General features: G+C 42.5%; 1 protein-coding gene across 1 annotated transcript in view; it reads right to left on the bottom strand.

Annotated features, from left to right (window-relative positions):
* The window catches only part of CDK17 (cyclin dependent kinase 17), a 169539-nt gene extending 148016 nt beyond the window's left edge, over window positions 1–21523 (bottom strand). The window contains exon 1 of the mRNA XM_075933731.1: window positions 20919–21523. The gene's annotated coding sequence lies outside the window, so the exon portion shown is untranslated. The remainder of the gene's footprint in view (window positions 1–20918) is intronic.
* Between the last annotated feature and the right edge of the window lie 1223 nt (window positions 21524–22746).

The raw sequence follows: 22746 nt of genomic DNA on the forward strand, positions 1-22746 counted from the left end.
TGCAATGAGTCATGTACATGTTACTTTATGCACAGTGAGTAGTCCCATCAATAATCAGTGATTAATATTAACCTAAAATTAAGTATACACTTCAATCTTCATAGGAACAGGGCCTTGAAAATGAGTTGTTACAACTGAAAACACCAATAGATATGCTGTCCTTGTGAAATTTAAGAATTTAAATAATCTATGACTTGTAAATTATAACTACAAATTATTTTTACTAGTGAATTCACTTTCTGAATTAATCCAAATATTAAACTGAGTGCCCAAACCTGTTATTTAAGCACACTGCACAACTCTCATTGATTTCAGCAGAAGCAGGATATTGTTTTAAAAGCTCTTAAAATTATCACACTTAATAAATATACCACATTGCATAAAGTGTGATGATTAAAGTTTACTAAAAACTATCAACTATTTGCTGATGATATTCTAAGTACATAATTTTAAAAGGAAGGCATCATCTTAACGGCCAAAATAATTGATAAGTATGCTGCTTTTCCCCGGCTTCACACAAAGAAGAAAAATAGTTTCACATTCAGTTCCTTTTCTTAGTACCCTAAATCTACTGTGGGGGGAGCTAACAGATCAGCAATTTCAGATGAGTTTCCAGACTATATGTCAAGGTTTTTATTTTTTAATTTATTTATACATACATACATATACATGCACACGCGCACACACACACACACGACTTGACAAACCGCGGCGAAATCTACTCACTAGCCCCGCTCTACGCATGCGCAAGACCCGCACTGTGCATGTGCGTGCCGCCAGTGAATGGGGCAACCAGCTGAAATCTACTCGCCACGGGCAAGTAGATTCACTGATTTGTCGAGCCATATATATGTATAGCATTGAACTTAGCCCCTTACTTTAAAAAACTAACTGCATTCCCTGATATTATTCCTTTATTACAAGCTGCAGTCTCAGACCATTGCAAATGGGAGCACCATAAGCTGTTTATCTTGTTTAATCCTGAAGGTAAATAGTTTAAGCTTTTAAATACTTGGCTTCGTCATTGCCATAATAAATCCAGCCTCTGGACAAAGGTAACAAAATACCATGAAGAATCCTAAACTTCTATACTGGCTCACTGAACTTTTACTTTCAACTGTGTATTTTGTTCACTGGATTATAGACCTAAAGGAGTAATTTTCAGAAACTGTTTAATTTGAAGGATTATAATTGAGATCCCACTTTAACTCTGGATGAATCCAATACTGAAAAAATTCCTACATCCACCTTCAGATTAGGGATGTTACATTTTGATTAATCAATTGAGTAGTCAATGGAATTTCCATCGACTACTCGATTAGTGGATAAAGGGGATGTTCACTATCCTGCTGCGCCTCTGCCTTTGAAATGTACAAGAGCTGCCTGTGGCTCTTGCACATTTCAAAGGAAGAGGCGTATAAGTCAGCATCAGCACGAGTGAGGACTAGTTCAGTTTCCCCGCTGCACCTATCTCTCCCTTCCCCCAGCAGAGACGGTGTTTGGTGGAACCGGCTTTTAACCTGCCCCCAGCCCAGCTCCTGCTCTCCTTCCTCCCACTGCCACTCTCTGATAGAGCAGCGGGGAGGGGGAGCGACTAGTCGAGTTACTACTTGACTACTAGTTGCTTACATCCCTACTCTAGATCTGATCTTTTGTTCAGAAAAAGGAATATTACATAGTATAAGCTGTCCACTGTATTCCTTTGGAATATGGCCACAGTGGAAATTTCAGTTGTTTACTTTCTATTGCAGTAGAGTCTCGATTATCCGACCTAAACAGGACTGAAGGATGGTCGGATAATCGTAATGTCGGATAATACGGAAAATACCTTGCGGGGTCCAAGGTATTTTCCCTGTCAGCTGCCACTCTGCAGATGCTCGGCTGCTTCATGGGAAGCCACGCTGCCCCTGACCTGCCCTATCTCTCCTGGCCAGCTGCGGGGCAGCACGACTGGCCAGGAGAGATAAGGGAGGTCGGGGGCAGCGCAATTGTCTGGGGGAGATAAGAGTGGTCGGAGGCAGCACGGCTGGCCAGACGGGCTGGGGGAGATAGGGGCACCCCGCGACCTTCAGGGGGCAGGGGAATATGGGCTCCGGCATCCTGCTGCATGGCCCTGGCTTCCTCCTCCTCCTTCTCTCACCACCTTTGTCTCCTCACTGCCCAGCGCCTTCCCTTCTGCGCTCCGCTCTGCTGGCTCTGCCGCCCACACAATTGCCTTGGGCAGCCACAAGTAGGTCAGATAACACAGAATGTCGGATAAAGGAAGGTCGGATAATCGAGACTCTTCTGTATATTCTATTCAGGTTTTTCATAAAGGAAGTTCTTCTAAACTCTTCCTATTTGGTCATCTCAGTTTCAGCTCATGTGCTTTAGTTTTTAGGCATTATTAATTTTCAAAGTCAGCTTTGTTACATTCATCTTCTTTAGTTCCCTATGGAGTTTTACACAACTCAATTAAATCCTTTCCTATTCTCTAGCATTGCAAATATATATCTATGAGCTTAAAATTAAGCATGTGCATAAATTTTTGCAGAACTTGGGCCTTAACCTTCTCTTTTCTAATAGCTATAGCCAAATCCTCTACTCCATCACTGTATGGCCTCCATATGTCTCAAAAGACGGTGGGATGCAGCATTAAACTGGTCACTTTTTGCAATGTTTTGTGTGGCTCAATAGACCAATGCAAGAAAGGCATGTTCAGCTACAGTAGGTACAGCTCCATGCTGTAATACTGTTAGTTGTTATCACCTGTTCTTTCCTCTTCATTCTTTTCTTGTTCTGGTTTTCTGCCAAAGTCTTGTAGTGCTTTTGTCCTTGGCGGAGGTATTGACATCAGGTATTTCTACCAATTGCTAAGTTTTCCCAACTATCAATGTCTGTCTGAAACTTTACCAAAGCAGCTTTGCAGTAGTCCTTGAAATGGAGTTTAGAGCGACCTTTTGGTCTTGTTCACTCTGCCAGTTCTCTGTACAAAATGTTCTTTGGGATGCGGTTATCATCCATTCTCTTCACATGACCCAGCCACTGTAGCCTTCTGCTATGCAGAATGGCTCCCATGCTTAACATTCCAGCTCTTTCTAATACTTTCTCATTCGGGACTTTATCTTGCCATTTGATGTTCAAAATTTTGCGTGAGCAACGGAGATGGAAAGAGCTAAGTTGTTTTTCTTGGCTTGCACAGATGGTCCATGTTTCTGATCCACTCCATCACTATACCTATAATTGAGTTGCCCACTCCATCACTATACCTATAATTAACTTACCAGATAATTGGTAAAAATATGAAGGCTCACAGAAAATAAAGCTTCCGCATACAGATTTCAAGACATACCCGCCTTTGGGTTATTCAGTTTCTTGAAAGCTGTCTAACTGGCCAAGCTGGTTTTTTTACGAATGACTTTTCTCTGTATGCACATTCATATGTACAGATAGAATTTTTTATGATCAGGTTTTAGTAAAAAAAGGTGACAAGAATAAAATGCATCTATAATATTCTCATTTTAATCTCCACATGTGTAAGAGAGATTTATCTTCTCTCCAGAAACATTTCATCTCTCCCTCCCCCGCTTTTCTTATGTAACGAAGTTGTTCTGACCAAACCTTTTGCAGGATTTCATGGGAAAAGAATGTTTAAATGACTGATGACATTAGAAAGCTAATATCTGCCATTAGATACAAAAGTCCTAAATGTTGATGTTTATTAGGCATTATTGCTTAAACTATGTGAAAACAAACTGATAGTTTAATTTTAGTTCATAGTTAGCAAAGAGTCTGCGTGTCTCTCAAGAATCACCACCACAATTGGAAATATCAACAAAGTCACCAATAATCAAATCGAACATTAACTACTAAAACCCCCAGAAAATGGCCCCAGAAGGACTGGGTTAATAGACAACATATGGGTGGGGAGGAGCCTAGCCCTATTAATGTGTATATACAAAATAAACCTGTTCTTTGACAGAGGATTTCAGTTTCAAGACTGCCATTCTAGTATTTTCCTAACTACTATATTAATGCACTTAAATAATTATCTGATGCCATTTGCCAGCAGTATTTAAAAGTAAACGGGTTTGAGTTAAGTTTAAAGAAGCTACACAGGGATCAATTTACTTACCATAATTTGAATTATCATGAAGTCCTTGCTATATTTTCTTTCATGTGAGATCAAAATAAGAATCTAAACAGTCATGTTACTGATCTTTAAAGGACTTTAAAACAGCAAAATATTCTGAATATTTTTAGAACATGAAAACTTTGTTCTTTATATTTAATACTACAGGCTGGACTTTCCCTGGTCCAGCACCCTCAGGACCTGACTAGTCCTGGACAAAGGAGTTTGCTGGACCAGGCAAGGTTGAGGGGGTGAGTGCAACCTCTCTGCTAGGCTCCTCGCCTAAGCTTCCTGGTCTTAAGAGTTGCAGCAGCCTTGCCACCCTCACAGCCCTGCTTGCCCCATGAGCACCTGGGTCCCTGGCAGGCCTGTCAGCTCCATGGCCCTACAAGCTTCGGCTCCCATGCCAGCTTTCCTGCTTGAGGGCTGCAGGCTCCGGTGCCCCTCTAACTCCACCGACTGGCTCCTCCGCTCCAAGCTCCTGGCAAACTCTGCTGCTGGGGCTTTCTAGTCAAGAAACATCCATGGCCCTGCGGTATGATGGAAGTTGCTGGACCAGAGATATTCAATTTGTACTACATAGCTGACTTCCCCATCCATCTTTGCATGAGATTTATAATTAAAGAAATAACTATGGATTAGTTACTCTGCCACTAATTTTATTAGAGAAAGACTGATTGGAATTCTTCTGGTTACAAATATAGCTAAACCCAATCATTTTTTAAATACAACAGACTTATAAAAGATTTGTTCCAAGAACAGAAATTCTTGTTTGTCAAAATAACCGAGGTACTTAAAAACCTTGTTTCTAGCTTCGCTCATTTCAGACCCCAGAGTCAAATTCTGTGATTGGAGTATCATCTATACTGGGCTTCTACTAAGTAATGGAACCACATTTAAAATACTTTCTAAAAATGGCTATTTAAAGATAGATTAGTACAAGCCCAGTTATAATAGAGTTAGGTTCCATACACACAAGTGCAGAATAAAAACCTTGTCAAGGTGGAATAGGCACTACAGGCCTCTGCTTGGGTTCCCTTGTCCTGGAGGAATATGAACAGGGAGAAGGGACACCAGCAGATCCATTGTGCATTTATTTGGGAAACCCTTAACAGCAATAAAAATAATTACTTCACAGTTTAAAATAGTTAAAGATTTATGATGAATCTTTAATTTGTGTATCGTATTTGAGAATGAAATTTCCCTCCTATTCAATTATTTAAATATCATGTTACTTAGGGATGTAAAATCTCGTTTAATTAGTTAACCAGTTAAAAGTTAAGCTTAACTTGTTTACTAATTAAAGTGGTGGTGGGCAGGGGTTGCTGCAGACTGGCTGCTGGCTCCCATCTCACATAGGCTGGGAGTCGTCAGCCTCACACTGGAGGGGAGGTGGAAATGGCAGCAGGGGGAGGTCTGCCAGCTCCCAGCCCATCTGCTACAGGAGGACTGCTCCCAGGTAACAGTAAATCATTACCACTTCACATCCCTAGTTACTTTTTGCTGCAACTAAAACCTGATATAGATGGAAGCAATGGCCAATTCATTCTTACAATGCCATAAACTTAAGGACAGAGGAAGATTTAGTGGATATTTTTTCCAGTATAAGTTGTATGACCGCTACCTTTTCTAAAAGGTTTGGCAGCATGTTTATTAGTTTTATTAATGAATTTCAAATTAAGTATTCAGCTTCACTTCAGCATACGCAAATTAATTTTCAAAATCTTATAGTGATAAGTTATCAAATAGAGTTTATCATTTTAATGATAAAAAACATTCTTCCGCTCTACTCTGTGCTGATTAGGCCTCAGTTGGAATATTGTGTCCAGTTCTGGGTACCACATTTCAAGAAAGATGTGGAGAAATTGGAGAAAGTCCAGAGAAGAGCAACAAGAATGATTAAAGGTCTAGAAAACATGAGCTATGAGGGAAGACTGAAAGAACTGGGCTTGTTTAGTTTGGAAAGGAGAAGACTGAAAGAGGACATGATAGCAGTTGTTCAGTATCTAAAAAGGTGTCATAAGGTGGAGAGAGAAAAATTGTTCCCGTTGGCCTCTGAGAATAGGACAAGAAGCAATGGGCTTAAATAGCAGCAAGGGAAATTTAGGTTGGACATTAGGAAAAACTTTTTAACAGTCAAAGTTGTTAAATAGTGGAATAAATTGGATAACTAGGTTGTAGAGTCCCCATCTCTGGAGATATTTAAGAACAGGTTAGATAGAAATCTATCAGGGATGGTCTAAACGGTGCTTGGTCCTGCAGTGAGGGCAGGGGACTGGACTCAATGACCTCTCAAGGTCCCTTCCAGTTCTAGTATTCTATGATTCAATATACTCAACTATATGCAAGGCACACTAACCAATGGAAGTTCTATTAAGTACTAAAAGTCTTATCATAGAATACATATACGTAGCCTGCAACAGGAAGCCTCCCAGCCCATATCAGACTTGGGTTCATAGGACTCATAGTAGTGCTCTAAAAATAGCTGAGCAGAGAATGCTTCAAAGCTGTAGCTCAGGCTTGAGCTCAGGCTCTGAAGCTTATGGAGGGAGGTTAGCTTCACAGTCCAAGCTGCAGCTTCAAAGTGCTGTCTAAATAGCTATATTTAGAGCAGTAGCTTGAGCCCAACTAGTCTGAGTCTGTTGACTTGTGCTGGGAGGTTTGCTGCCACAGGCTGACACACAGTTTATATCCTTATGTTCGTTTCTTTTACAGGAGAACTTTGATACATTTTATATAAAGTATGCCTTGTGAAGTATCAGTTGAAAACTCATAATTTGCTGAGCACTAATGTCACAGTAAAAGACGTGTAGCAGCATTGTATGTAAAGATATAAGATTGTATTGTATGATATTATTAAAACATGTTCCAAGTCTGGAAAACAGTAAACACGCCAGTTCCCTGAGACAAAAGGTTAGCTGACAACTCAGTTGGTTGTTAACAAAATCAAATGGATCAACGCCAAGCTAAATTGTCTTTCTTCAGCAGAAAACAAGTTTATGCAAAGATCTAATTCTTGACAAAGAAACAATATGTGGCTGATTGGAGGTGATTTTCAAAGAAGAGAAAACTGTAAGAAGGGAAATAAACACAGCCTCAAACGCTCTCCCCCTTTCCCTCTACCAATAGGGCAATATTGGATTGGGAGGAATGCTGACTAAAAAAATTCAGCCAATAAGACTGCTGAAATCCTTACTTTGAATTCACTTAGCTTGTAAGTTACGCATTAGTTGTGTTTTACTTTTATTATTGTAAACAATTTTGACTTTTATGCTTCACTAGAAGATTTACCTGGTGTTGCTCAGGTCCTTAACTCTATTACTCATTTAAATCATTGCTGGGGGCAGGGCTGAGGATTAAATGTTCAGTATGCAAGCTACGGTAGGAACAGAAGACTACTCCCACACTTTCATCACAGCAGCTTGGGTTCAGGTGAAAACTATGGATGTTAAATATCGGTTAGTTGAATAGTCAAGTAACCTCATTAATTCTTATTGGTTGCTCAACTATTCTATAGTCCCCAGGGACGGCAGGCAGTGTACTCTGGCCCCATTCCCAAGGAGCTCCATGCCACTCTCCACGGCTGCCCCCGTAAGAGAGGCAGCCGCAGGGCATGCCAGGCAGGAGCTGGTCTGTGAGTGGAACCAGTTTAAATACCAGCTCCCCTTGCAGACTGGCTGCCTGTCGTCCCACACTGCTGCCTCTGATACAGCATCTGAACTCCTGGACCCAGCATGAGCCAGAACTGAGCCGGGCTGCCCACCTAGCTCCTAATAACAGTTTAAATGCAGAGCTGCAGTGGGGGTAAGTCTTGGACCCATTGTAAGCCAGGACAGAGACAGGCTGCTGGCCAGCCTGCTAATAAATTTACTGGCAGGGTGGGGATGCATGTAGTCTACAGCATTATTCTGTAAGCTTTTGCTTATCGGTTAATCAACTACACTACTACATCTCTAGTGAGAACTGCTTCTCCATGGCCTCTGCAGCTCCAACAGGCACAGCATGTGGAGGGACACATGTCCCCCAGCTGGGGAAGGTCTAGGTTCACCTGCCCCCTGTACTCCCCAGCCTGAGTGAGGAATGCAGCAAACTGCACACTTTCCCCTTGCTCCCTGACTTAAGGAAATTGCCAGAAATGTTCCCAAACAAATTGAGAGGTGGGAGACTTCAGTCCTCATGCTCTCCCTAAATAGCACGTAGGGGTGGAAGGCTCAGGTAATCTCAGATGGAGGTAGGGCACCCCCAGCTAGCCCCTTTCACCTGCCTGGTGATTCTGTCTATTCTGTATGGTTCTCTAAGAAGCAATCCCATTCCAGGAACATCCCATTTTTCTGACACAATCAAATCCTTACTTTGCTTTAAGTTATGATAAGGCAGAAGATATATACTCAATTTGGTGGTCCTAGCTCTGTTTAGGAGGAGTTCTTGAAAAAACAAACTATCAAATATATAGTAAAATACTTGTCGCTACAAAATTAATGTTTCTGTAGTTAATGCATTTCTTTCATTTTTAAAATCAAAAATACAGTAGCATGTTTGAACTGAAGTGTTTGGGGAGCTCCATTTGGAATACTAGGAATTGTGCATATCATTTTCTATTATTAAAATGCTGTATTTTGTATGAGTTTGTATAGATATGGAGAGAGCTAGGCAGTACAAGATGTACATTTCTGGGGACGTCTGGGACTGGAAATTTCCTGGCATTGTTCTGCAGTGTAATTCAAGAGTGTCTGGCTGTAACACTCATACAGCACAACCTCAGACTTACGAATACTTTGGGAATGGAAGACGTTCATAATTCTGAAATATTTGTAACTCTGAACAAAAGGTTTCAAAAGTTCACAACTGAACCTTGATTTAATACTGCTTTAAAACTTTACTACACAAAACAAAAATGCTGCTTTTAATAATATTAATGTAAACAAAACAAGAATAGATGGTTTCATTACGTTGTCAATCCTTTTTTTAAAACTGTCCCTTTATTGCAGTTCACATTTAACCACAGTACCGTATAGTACAAGGATGGGCAACAATTTTTGTAGTGGGGCCACTTCACTTATGTTGATAATGTTATGGGCTGGTCCTGGAAGGGGCAGGGCCTTAGGCGAAAAAGGTGGGGCCACAGTCAGAAGGGGCGGTTCCCTCTAAGCACCATGTGTGGGAGGGGGGGGGGAAGGAGAGAAGACTGTGCACTCTCCCATAGGGCGGAGGAGCACAGGAGGTCTCTCCTGCCTTGCCAGGGGCATGTGGCGCCATGCCACTGGTGGAGGAAGGAGACTTCATCTGCTCCACCAACCCCAGGCCCTAATTGGCCTGCGGGCCGTTTTGAACAGCTGGCAGTTCCCTCTGGTGTCAGGCACCCCCAGTGGTAGGAAGAGACTTTGTGTGCTCCCCCTCCCCCAAGTCTCAACTGGCTGGGGGCACAAGCGCAGGCCGTATCTTGCCTGTTAACCAGTTAATCAGTTAACTCTTGTGTTTGTTAACTCTACTGTACAATACAACTGAGAGTAATATACATGCTGGAAACTATGTGTGGGCAGACCAGAAGCAGTAGCTCTTATAGCAAAGCAGTATAAAAGACCTGCCAGGTTGGAAAACTGAGGGAACACAGCTGTTCATCAGTCCATCCTGTAGCCTGGATAATGTCACATTAGCCATATCCAGACTGCATAACTAAAGCAGATCAAAATATTTTAAACGATTTGTGGTTTATGTTATACTAGCAGAAATACCCAGCATCGCCCAGGGAACATATAATAAAAGGTGTGATAAATGACCTACATCAATGACAATAACATAGCATATTTTATTGGAAATACTTTTCTTTTATATGTGATTTTAAGAAATTAACATAGCTAGTGATGTGCTTAGAAAACGCATTTACATGTAACTCATTTCTTGCTAACAAAAGGCGTGGTGAATTAACTACATAAATTATGTTAAAATAACATTTTATTAGAAATACTTTTTCTTATATCATAGCGAAAGGATCTCGTAGTTGCAGTTTATGTGATACACTTAACAGAAGAGTCCAGCAAATGCCTATGATCAGGCGCTACTAAAAGCTAATTAGTGGTCCCATTGGAGCTCTGGGGGCTCAATTGGGGCTCTGTGGGCCCCAATTTCAAGATATAACCAATGCAGTTATTTAAGTTAGGAAATCAGTAGTATACATTGAAAATTTGGTGTTTCTAGCTCTTACCGTTTCGGAGATCTAAGTTAATTATCAGTGGGCCCAATTATCAGTGGGGCTCTGAGGGAACCGGGGGGGAGGGGGAAACTGATTTTGAGATATAACCAAAGCAGTTATTTATGTTAGGAAATCAGTAGTATCCGTTCAAAATTTGATGTTTCTAGCTCGTACCGTTTCTGAGATCTTTCAGGACAAACAAACAAACAAACTTTCGGAAATATTTATAAGAAGAAGATATGAGCTCTACATCAGAATTTTACCAAATAAAACTGAGAGCAAATACTTTTTAGTTCTTGGATATTTTGAATGGTTTAATTTTATCATGACTTCATCTAAAACTGTTAATAGTTAGCTTACTAAAATACTGTCATCTCTTTAGAGTTACACTTTATATTTTATGTCAACAACTATTCAGGAAACTGTCCTTTTATTTTTATAACAGGTCTTACAAGATATTTCATACTGCTGATTTTCTCAAACCCATTTTGTAAACCCCATTCACACACGTCCACAGGAAACATGCAGGCTCTCAACTCAGTTATGTTTTAGTGCAGTTGTACAAGTTCAAAACATAATGAAGGCATCCTGAGCCTTGGACTGGTGCATCCCATCCTTTCACTTTGTTGTGTTTTCTTTTTAAGCGAACAAGTCTGTTATATGTTTTTAAAAATTTGGAAGCAGGATATAATTCATAAACAGGAGTCCTGTACCCGGTATGATGGATACTTAGACTCCCTCACAAGCATCATGGCATATGAAGGACTCCTGGAAAAGGCAGGAGCAGAAGGGACAGCTGCTGAAAAAAGAAGCAGCTGTGAGATAAAGAAACATCATCAGTAGGAACAGTTGGGGGCATGCCTTCAGTTGGTGTAAATTGTCTTTGTAACAGACTAACAATTTCCTGCAATATCCAAAATGAACTTTACTGAATTAAGTTAAATCTTAATTGATTTAGAGTTGATACTTTTGGGTTACATTGTATTAAAAATTGAATTGTGTATAAGTTGTGGCACTGTATGTTCCTTCTCTAATAGGGAGTGGGGATGCTAAGTACTTCCTCCATTATCAGTCCTTTGAAGTCACCTCAAGAGATATGTATATACTAGATTAAACTGAATTCTCCAGATATCAAAAGACAAAGGATTTTGGGCTACGTAGCTGGCTCATGTCAGCCATGTTAACCTGGCTCATGTCCTTTTTCCTGAGCCAGCAAACTAATAGGATTTCTGGTCCACTGAGGGCTCCCAATCTTTAGGGTAGGGCTGAAAGGACCAAATGCTTGTTCAGAGCTGTGACCACAAAAAAATCCTCTTGGAGTTGAAAGACTATTGACAGAATTAATGTAAGGCTTTGGGTTAATTCTGGTGAATTTATGCATGCGCTTAGGTTATTTCATATTTTTAAATACATTTCTCTGTAATGAATAAAGTAAGTTTGTACAGAAAGTGGTGTGTGGTACCTTAAAACTGTAGCAATTACACCAATTAACCATCTCTAAAGAGAAAGCAAATGGGTATCCATGGGCAACCTGTGTGTGTTGGAATTACACAGTGAAGGCAGTGAATTATGTAGCCTGGAAATATCATATTCTAAAGGAAGAGACGTACAGGTCTCCACTCAGAAAGGCAATGGCTGGGAAGCTGGAAGCCCAGAGTGGGTGCCCTTGATAAACCATGAAGGGAAATACAGATGCAGATGAGCTGAACTGTGACTATCTTCAATGGACTTTAAAGGAGCCATGACAAATATGTACCAACTGAGAATCTAATCCTGGGATTCTACAGGCTGCAGAAGTCCCCTTCCATCCCAGCTTCATTACCTTTCCTTTATTCCTACCCAACAGCAATGCAGGCACCTTTTGGGGGAGCATTATTTGTTTCCAGTAGGGATGAGAATGGTTAACTGCCCTCACTTCAGTTATTAACTGATTAAACAGTATTTTAGTCCCAGTCGCCAGCCCAGGGCTGGGCACAGTGCTTGGCAAACACTTTGATCCAACCCACGGACTGCATCTGGCCACTTTCTGTTTATATCCTGCTGCCCATGCCACTGAATTTCCAGGTGATGGCTCAGGCGTCAGGATCCTATTGAAATGCCTGAAGGCTCCTGGTCCCAGCACTGTCCTGGCAGGGGCTGGAGCTACGAGCCATTTAAATAGCAGCAGCAACTTTGGGTGGCTGCCAGGTAATGCATTAGCAGTGGAGCAGGGAGCCATAAACCCTCTGCTGTGTTTTTAGTTCAAAGCCTCCAGCCCCAGACAACTCTGGGGGACAGGCGAGTCCCCAGTCCTGCCCCTTCCAGGAGGTGGAGTCAGCCCTTGACCACGTATCAAAATTAATTAAGTCCCCCCCCGCATTAAAATGATTGTCCACCCCTGCCCCAGCCCATATCAGGTGCCTGTGTTAGGAAGGGACCATGTCATTTTCTGCTCTCTCCCCTAAGATTAGGGATATCTAGGGGGTACATTCTGACTCCATATAACTTATGTGGATTTGTTCTGAAGGTAGGCTGGAATCCCTCCAGTTTACAAGAACGTTGATGAACTAAGAGATGTTGAACACAAGTGTAGATAGACAAAGTACGTAAAAGAACTTTGAGGGGTTAGAAATTTGAGTGAGGAATAAAATTAAATTCAACATGAAAAAGTGCTATTTAGCATACAAGGGAAAAAGAATTGTGGGTGTGAATTAATTAGAAATTAATTATTGTTATTGTGTACAGCAATTTAGATGCTATCTTGCAATGTGATGTCATTCAAAAAGAAAAAGAATACAACTATGACTGCAGCAGCAGAATCCCACCTCAAACCACTGAGAATAATCCTCTAAGGCACAGCAAAAGAACAGTTAAGATAGGTCGGCATTCTCGGGCAAGAGCCCACACTAGGACTTATTCTTTCCTTTCATCCAAAATAACACATTTGTATTAAGAGATGTTGAATACAAGTGTAGACAGAAAAAGTAATGGTCTTTGCAGCATGCCTGGAAGCCATTTAACAGAGTTTGGGGCTGGGGCAGAGGGAGAGGGGAGAACAGACACGGGGAGAGGATACTGAAGATATATTACAGTTGCTATGTTTTACTAGCTGCTGAGTTAATGTGAAGCTAGAATACTAGCATTTTATTCTTCTTGGAAGTTATGTTATTTTTTCCACTGATTATGAAGACCACAATCTATACTGACCTTCTGCATAACACAGGCCAGGTGTTGGCAACCTATGGCACGCCTACCTAAGTGAAATGCGAGCTGATTTTCAGCAGCATGCAGGGTGGGAGCTCAGCCCCTTTCCTCCTCCCCCACACAGCTGCTGAAGGGTCCTCCCTCTTTCCCACAGCAGGTTAAAGCTGCAGTGGAAGGAGGCAGCACTCAGGTTGAGGCTCCTCAGCAGCATCTCCGGATCCGGCCAAAGACTGCATGGCCACAGCAGCATCACCTCCGGCCTCTGACCACTCCAGAGGCCAAAGGCGCCTCTATTGAGACCACACAGTTCCGGGCTGGCCCCAGAGGCAACACTGCCGCAGCCACTCAGTCTAGGGCTGACCCAGGACCTCGTGGCCATAGCACCTCTGACCCCCGGGGCTGGCCCAAGCCTGTGTGGCCGCAACACATCCAGGGCCAGCTCAGGACCATGTGGCCGCATCAGTTGCTGCAACGGGGTGCAAAGCCAGGTAAGCATTCCACCGCATGCCCAGACCCCCACACTTCAGTCCCCCTCACTCACTCTCCTCCCCCCACCAAGACTATGCACCCCCAGCTTACTCTGATACCCTCCCTTGTTCCTGCACCCTCCCGTCTGGCCAGACACCCTACCACCACCCTGCTCCTGCATCCACTGTTGCTCCTGCCACCCACCCTCCTGGCCACACACTACACCCTCCCTTCCTCCTCTCTCTCCACAGGGCCAGACACCCTATTCCCAGCCTGCTTCTGCACCCTACCTCCCTCCCAGATCCTGTACTTCCCTATCCCACTTGCTGGCAGCCCTGACTCACACACCGAACCCCTCATTTTTGTCCCTACCCCAGAGCCTAAGGGGGCCCATAAAATCCAGTTCCCAGAAAAGTAAATCTGGTCTATGGGAAGCCCTGAACCTCAGTCCTCCCAGTCCCTTCCTCTCACCCCATGAGGCTGCAGCATCAGAGGAGTGAGGTGTCTCAGCTGGGGACCACATTAGTGAGGGTTTGGGGTTTTTGGAGGAAATGGTTCTCACTTGTGCAGTCCCCAACTGATTTTCTGTGGGTCAGTGGCCCCCAACCCCAAAAAAGTTTCCCACCCCTGCCATAAATAAAACATTGAAACCTTTGCTTTCTAAGATGGGCACAGCACAATCTGGATCATTTGACATCAGTGACTTGCCCTCTTCATTATTTAAAGCTTCCCCAACCTCTGTGTTGCCTGTAAATTTTGGTCAATAATGAGTTTGTTTTCTTCCAGGTCTGTGTGTGTTTTTGCATCCCTAATCCGTTTTTTTCAGTTCCTATCTTCTAATTAATATTCACTGCTATCAATTATCATTTACTCCTATTTGCTTGTACATAGTTGCCTTCATTTCTCCTCTAAGCCAGGCTATGTTTTTATGCACTCTCTCAAGTGCAGCTTTTTTGGCCTCTGGTGAAATGTTCTTAAACAGTATCCAATTATCATTCTCCCATTTGATTTGATTCTTGGTTGTTTTCAGCTTTAATGAACTAAATGTATATATTATAGATTTGGACTTGATTGTATTTTTATACAACAAACGTTATCAAATCATGATCTCTTGCACCTAAGCAGCCACTAATTTTTAGTTCTGTGATCAATTCTTCTTTATCAGAATAAAATCTAACATATAATTCCCCTGTGCAGGCTACAACACATTTTAAATTAGAAAACCTCATCTATATTTTTTTGAAATTCCAAGAATTCTTTAGTAATGGCAATATGATACCTTCAATATATGTCATTCAGATAGAAATCACTAATGATATGGCAACTCTTTTCCCTACACATTAAACATAGGTGGATATGGATTAATCATCCTGTTCCTTAGTGAGACTTGTAGCTGACAACAACCTGGCAACCCCACTAATGTACACTTCAGGTGTTGTTGAGGTTCCTAAAGGTTATTTTATTGACACATTTGGGGTTTAAATTTAATAAAATACATAAACAGATGAGGGTACCTTACTATCAAAAAAATCAAACAATTCAGAGAAGAGCAACAAAATGCTTGAAGAAATCAGTTTCTGAATAAACACTGTCTAGATTACAGACATTTGAAGTGTTGTATTTTAGTGTAGGACACACTGCAAATTTCCCTGAAAAGCAAAGGCCATGATTTTGTAAACACTTATACACATACTTAACTTTAAGCATGTAAATATTCTCATTGACATTATTAATGTCACATTAAGAAAATATGTAAATTCAGGAAAAGAGCCTACATGTGTTCATAACAGCTGTACATCAGCTGAGTGAGGGGAATATGACAAGAGATTGTAACTGTTCTACCAGTATTTGAAAAGACCAAGAGAGGCTGTGAGTCAGAGTATAATTGCAAAGAGTGGATTAAAAGTAAAACAAAAGAAAGGAGAACATAAGAAAAAATCTAAACTACATCTATTAAGGCCTATTTACAGTAGAAAAAGGGAAATCTAAAAGCATAAATCAATAGGTTTGTATGCTAGCATTCCTTTATCACAATATCAATAATTGTATTTAACTGTTCTGTTCATTGCATTAGTTTTTGTACTTCTCTTGCAAAACAAAAAACAAAACAAAAAAAACCTGTTTCATAACTGACAAAGCCAAATATCTTTCTAAAAAAGACCAGCCACCTTCAAGATCAGCATGTTCCCAGAACAATTATAGTACAATGTGTTTTCATCCACATTGGAAATAAAGAAGTTATAACAAAGACCCATGAAGAGGTATAGTATGTTTTTAGCAAGACCCCCAAAATATTTTTGTTTCGAAACTTTCCTAATGTTCATCAAGTTTTCCCTTGCATAATTTCCTTCTATTATGCCCAACTGCACTCCCATTTAAAATACATGTTTTTTTACTTTTCAGATTATGGTAGGTAGACAATTCTCTCTCCTTTACTTCCCAGGCCTTAGGCCCAGTGACCATACCACCTAGAGATTTTCTAAATCCTCAGATCAGTTCCTCCAAGCTCTTTTGTCATTTGTCAAGCCCTATATTAATATGCTGTTCTATATTGATCCAAGTTTTCTAATCGTGTAAAAAGAATGTGTTAGAATTCAACCCCCCTAAATGTGGCAGAGAATTTTGTGTTGATGGTTCTCTCTCTCATACAGTATTTGGACCCTGGGAAAAAGTATCATCTCCAAAGATCTGGCAGAGCCCTATGAATTAAGCGCTTCATAATGTAACTGACCTATGCAATGGAAAGTACAGGGCAAGAATCCTATATTGGCAAGTGGATGATTAAATGACATAAATGGTCTTTTCTATCTCTAATTTCCATCATTCCATTTAAATAGCATACTATGCTTCCAGACTAAGAGCATCAGTGCACCTCAGTATCTCCTATTACTGCCTGTGGCACATAATAATCTAGTCTCATGTGAGCTGTGATACTTTGGTCTAACGTTGGTCATTGGGTTTAGCGTGACAATGCTGGATGTGACACACAGGAGATCAGACTAGATGATCTAGCAGACTCTTCTTGCCTTAAGCTCTATAAATATCTACTACCTTTCTCTGGCCCCAATTCTAACAATGAAACTGTATTTTTGTATGACTTCATGCTTTGCCCCCAAAATAGTAATGATTTCCAATAAAGTTATGGGGAAGTATAGATATACCAGGGAAAGGAGAGGCAGCTGCAATATTCAATCTGTATTCAAAATCACCTTTGAGACAACCCGCTTGCTTCAGTTTACCCCTCATTGCCAATCCAAGCTTACCAAATACAGTTCTGCTTTCACTTTATTAAAAGACCACCTCCATTAAGCAACTAACATTTATCAGTTCTTTCAGTAGTCACTTGGAACCTGCAAAGGAAACTGCATTCTTCAAAAACCATAAACTGAACCACTAATCAAGGTTATTTTGAGGCAAGCTGGATACACTCTACTTTGATTAAAAGCACATTCCTGTTACAACTAGATTAACTAGAAGCTGAAATTCTTTTTTTATTCTTGTGCACTGAATTGACAGGCTGAATTTAATTATGGACTTTGCCCTCCCATTGCAAGAGACATCATCAATGGTTAAATACCATGACCCATTAATGTTTTGGTCTTAGATTGATGTTTAGAAGTTTCTTCATTTAAATGGTTTCAACTGAGTTTTGAAGTTAACACCTCCAACAGGAGAGGAGGAAACTAACATTTGCTAAGCTATTATTCAGGGAGTTTAGTCAAGATGACACGTGTACTGACTTAAGTACAGAGGATTATTTATAGCTTCATGTGTAAATGTGAAGTTTTGGCCAACAGGTCATCAAAGCTCACTTCATAGGCAAGCAGCAGCTAAGCAGCACAGACACATTTTGTTAAGATCCTGGAACCTCTTGGCCAAATGCATTTTATATTATGTTTTTAATCAAGTGTTTTTAAGTAGAGAAATTTTTTACAATATATTTATAAAAACTCATGGGGCTTTACCAGAAACATAAGCATCACAGAATACAGAGGTACTCAATTGTCCCTAATTACAACAAAAAGTTTGGGGTGTTATATGCATAAAAAGCATAAAACCAAGCACTTAGATTTTTATGTTAAATATATCTCACCCATCGTTAACACCTGTCAAGAAAATATCCAGTGTGCAGAGAATGACAGTTGGGGGGAAAAAAGTAAACATTTTTTAAATTATTTATAGCACAAAACACAATGTTTACCATAATTCAGCAACTCAACATTGAAGCTAGGAACAGTATTTCCAGGATAAATCCTGATTTGGGGCACTGTATCGTCCGTTTAAAAACTATTTGAACTAAAAATTAAGGGCAAAAGGTACTAGCTATGCACTTTTAAGAGTTGTTTAGCTGTTCTTGTAAAAGCTAAAAAATAATAATTACCATGATTTCTGATATTCTCACCAAAAAGAGAAAACAAGGGAAAAAAGAGCATTTGCATAGCAGAGCTTAATATAAGTGAATCCATTGAAACCTTCCCTAGGTTATCCTTTTCTGAATAAATCCTTTATTTTTCCATTTTGAAAAGTGCACTTTCAGGTTGAACTGTTTAAATACATTACACTGACCTAATTTTATTAAGACTACTTGAAACAGATGTGAATTATACACTAAAAGCCAAGTTTTTCCTTTCAGTACACAATAATTTAAGCAATAAGCAGGATTTAAATTTTGATAATCCATTTTTAAAAAAATCTACACAATTCTATTCTAGAAATACCACCGTTCCTCAATATAGCTCCACAGAATAGTAACTCTTAATAACTAGACTAACCAGCTATCTTTTTTCACTTTAAGATTTATAGAGAAATTAAAGTGAGAGTGAGAAAACAAAGCAATTTTGTTCTCAACTGTTATCAATCTCAGCTACATTGTTAAACTATAAATAGAACATTCAAGAATATTTTGAAGATACTTGCTTATTACTAGCAAAGAGACTATACCTAATAGTTTACATAATAAAAGGTCAGTGAAGATGCCATACCACTGAGATTAAACGACCCTCTACTTTCTACCCATGATTTTGTTCAGTTCTGCAAGGTTCTCCAGGTGGAGCTCTGTCTGTACCCAAGCAGAGCCTCACTGACTATTGTAGTGCTTTCTGCAGTGGTTGGTGCTCATGTGTGGAGAAGAGCTTGCTGGACAGGGAACTAAATATCATGATCTCCTTATGGAAGATCTTATATCAGCAGCCTGGTACAGTAAAAGACGATGTTATTTAAATAGATACTCCAAAATAAGAAGCATGGTTTTGGTTCTGAATGTTCAATGATCTTCTACCAGCTTAATGTGATAAAAGGACAATAGATAGAAGTAGTAAAGTAAAAAATACAAACAATTATAAAGACTTAGCTCAATATCTAAAGTTATATTTGGTATTTTAAAGTTAATTAGGCAAAATACAGTGCGACTCCAGTCATCAGCAGAAGTATGCAGAGGAGTCACAAAATCAGAACATGGTATTTCAACAAAGCATATCTCAATTTATCTAATATTTTAAAAGCTTATGTCAGATCAGATGCTTTACTTTATGAACTATATTTATATAAAAATAAATCCATATTTAGTAGCAAAATCCATATTTCTATAAATGCTTTTATCTGCCTGAAAGCATCCAAGCTCTTAACCTCCTGTGTCAGGGCAAAGAGATTCTCCAATTCAAATGAGTGAAATTAAAAAAAACAAAAACTACCTTAACATTTATCATTCAAACCTGAGTTAGTACAAGGTAGGTGGTTGTGTGGTTTATTTGTTTCTCTGGCTTTTTACTACTTTGTATTCTTGAATAAAATATGGGGTAAAGGAAGCACGCAGACTTTCTGAACGGCATTCTTTGGCCTGGTCTGATATGCCTCTTTCTGATTTTCCTCACAACACTGGCAATATTGTTAATTGTCATAAACAAGGTGTCAAGGACAGTACCAAATTCAGAGCAACTTTTAAATTATCTCCAGCAACCCAAACTGTTGCAGAAAAGAGAGATAAAAGGGATCAAGGCCAGCTAAATAGTGTTTGAGAAGCATTTCAGTGAGTTCCATTATATAAAACGTGATGACTTTCCGCGTGTGATTCATGCCTAGTTTCCCCTTTCTTGTGGGGGAAAAAATGCTATGTTGCTCAAGCCGCATCTATGATATGACAAATCTCAGAGAGGAAGGGGAGGGAAGGAAAGAGGGAGTTCACAACCGTTCAGGGTCAATAAGTGTTTATACAAACTATCATTTGTAAACCGTTTCCGAAGCGTAGGACAAAACACTGTACAGGCAAGAAAAAAATAAGGAGTAGAAAAAACCCTGCAACATGAGTGCATCTATCATATGTGGGGGGTGGGGGGGCTAGAGAAGAAGAGCTGTCAGACAGAGCAACATCTTTCATGAGGAGAAGAGAGCGCATAAAATTCAGAGCAGGGCCACGGAACGAGGCATTCACGGTAACAATCAACTTTTCCTTCAGGCCTAACTAGCTTGTGCCTTCAATTTTCAAAACGGTAGCACCAGCACTCACGCTTCCCAACCCTCCCCCCCGCGCACCGCCGGGCAGGATCCCGCGGCGTCCCTACTGCCCGCCCTAGTCAGTGTCTTCACATCTGACTCCTGCGGGCAGCCGCGGGGCCGTTGGTGCTACCCCGGCGGCTGCCGCCTGCCTGCTGCAGACGCATCCCGGAAACGCAGGAGGGGCGCCGGGGGCCCCGCGGCGGTAACCCCGGCGCTGTCCTGGGCCAGACCCAGGGCGGATCTCGTGGCCCCCGCACTGGGGTCATTCCCGGGGGGGGGGCAGAGCCACGTAGGCACCTGGGCACCCCCGGCGCAGCTCTGACAGCGCCTCGCCCGCCCCGGCCCAGCCCCCTTCCCGTCCGGCTGGGCCCAGCTTTACCCCGCGCAGTGCCGAGGCTGCCCCTGCCGCGGGCGAGGCCCGGCTCGGGACCCCCCACCCGGGGAGAGAGGAGACATCGGGCAGCCCCAACTCACCAGCAGCGCCGGGTGTCCGGGGGGCGGTTCCTCTCCCTGCTAAGCGCGGAGCCGCGGCCGGACGCAGCCGCCTCCGGGAGTCGAGTCCCGCTCGCTCCGCCGCCCCGAGAGCCGCTTCCTCCGCCCAGGCGCTGCGGGGCCCCGGCCGCTTTCCCTTGCCGCGGAGAGTCACTTTACTCCCCTCTCCAACATGGCTGCTCCCCGAGCCGCTGCCGCCGCCTCCGCGGCTCCCGACCCCGCTGCGGCAGTCGCCCCCGAGCAGGCCGGTCCCCGGCAAGGAGCCGCGCGGCGCGGGTGCGACCTGCGAGCGGGGTTGCGGCGCGGGCGGGCGGGCTGGGGTCGCGACGGGCTGCCAGGGACTCGGCTGCGGCGCGACGCTTCTGCCTGCTCCCAGCGACTGGCGCGGAGACAGCGCAACCGGCAGCTGGAGCCCAGGAGGGGCCAAGCGAGAGCGGGGCCAGGGCGACACCTAGTGTCTGCGGCGGCCGTGGCAGCGCCCGTGAGGCCCCGCACCGCCGGGCCCGAGAGAGCGACGCGCAGCTCCCGACTGTTGCTATTTTGTAAGGCAGAGAACGAAGGCAGAACCCTCCCGGAGACAGGGTCCCCTCTCCCCACCTTGGAGAGCGGCAGCTCCCCATTCCCACACGCCCCCGCCCCAGAAAGGGGCTCTCCCCCCTCCATGCGCACACCTCTGTCCCCTCTGGAAAGGGACTTATCAGAGACAAAACCGCAGCAGGCGCACCCCCTTCAAGGGGCTTCCAACCCATCCACAAACATCCACCCAGAAAGGGGTTTTCCCTTATACATCCCCCAAAAGCAATCCCTCTCTCATCCCACTCTACTCAGGAAAAGGTGTTGCTCCCACCAAGACATTCCCTCACACAGATATGGAAGAGTCGTCACCCTTTTTCCAAATATTCCCTCCACTCCAGGAGGAGTTGACCTACTCCTTCAGACTAGCTGCTTTACACACATGGTAAGGAGAGAGAGCTTTCTCCTGAAGGAGCATACGCCTTTCCCAGAAAAGGGAGCAGTACCTCTCCAAAAGATCCCTACACACATCCTTCCGAGAAGGAGGCACTTCCCCCTTGCCTCCCTCCTCCAAACACGCAGAGACATTTTTACTGTATGTGAACTGTGTGAGCATTTTCTGATTTGGCCTGGTTGTCTCCATCTAATAGTAATTAATGTTTGCTAATGGAAATACTGCTGTCTGAGGATGGTAAGGTCCTTTCTCCAGCCTGTATAGTAGTGGGAATTCCACCCATTTGGCACACTGGTAAACTGAGGTACAGGATAGGGATGTGAATGGTTAAAAAGTTAACAGGTAAGCCTCACCCTTGGCCTTAACCCGTTCTAGTTAACCCCTAAGGGCTGGAGCAGCTCCCTACAGGCAGGGAACTGCTCCAGCCCTGCCAGGACCACACAGCAGGCAGGCGCTGCTTCAATGTGTCAACTGTCCATGTCTGGCCTGGCCTCTCCCTCCCTCAGAGCTGCCCTTGTTCACCATGGGAAGGGCGCTCCAACCCACTGGGGGAGTGCCCCCCCTTGTACTTGGTTAACTAATGTTTAACCAGTTAACCAATTAAATGGGATTTTACATCCCGGCTGTGTCTAGACTGGCAAGTTTTTCCGCAAAATCATCTGATTTTGCGGAAAAACTTGCCAGCTGTCTACACTGGCCGCTTGAATTTCTGGAAAAGCACTGATGATCTTATGTAAGATCGTCAGTGCTTTTCCGGAAATACTATGCTGCTCCCATTTGGGCAAAAGTCTTTTTCCGAAAGACTTTTGTGCAAAAGGGCCAGTGTAAACAGCACAGTAGTGT

Source organism: Pelodiscus sinensis, chromosome 1 (genome assembly GCF_049634645.1).
Source record: "Pelodiscus sinensis isolate JC-2024 chromosome 1, ASM4963464v1, whole genome shotgun sequence".
Lineage (NCBI taxonomy): Eukaryota > Metazoa > Chordata > Testudines > Trionychidae > Pelodiscus > Pelodiscus sinensis.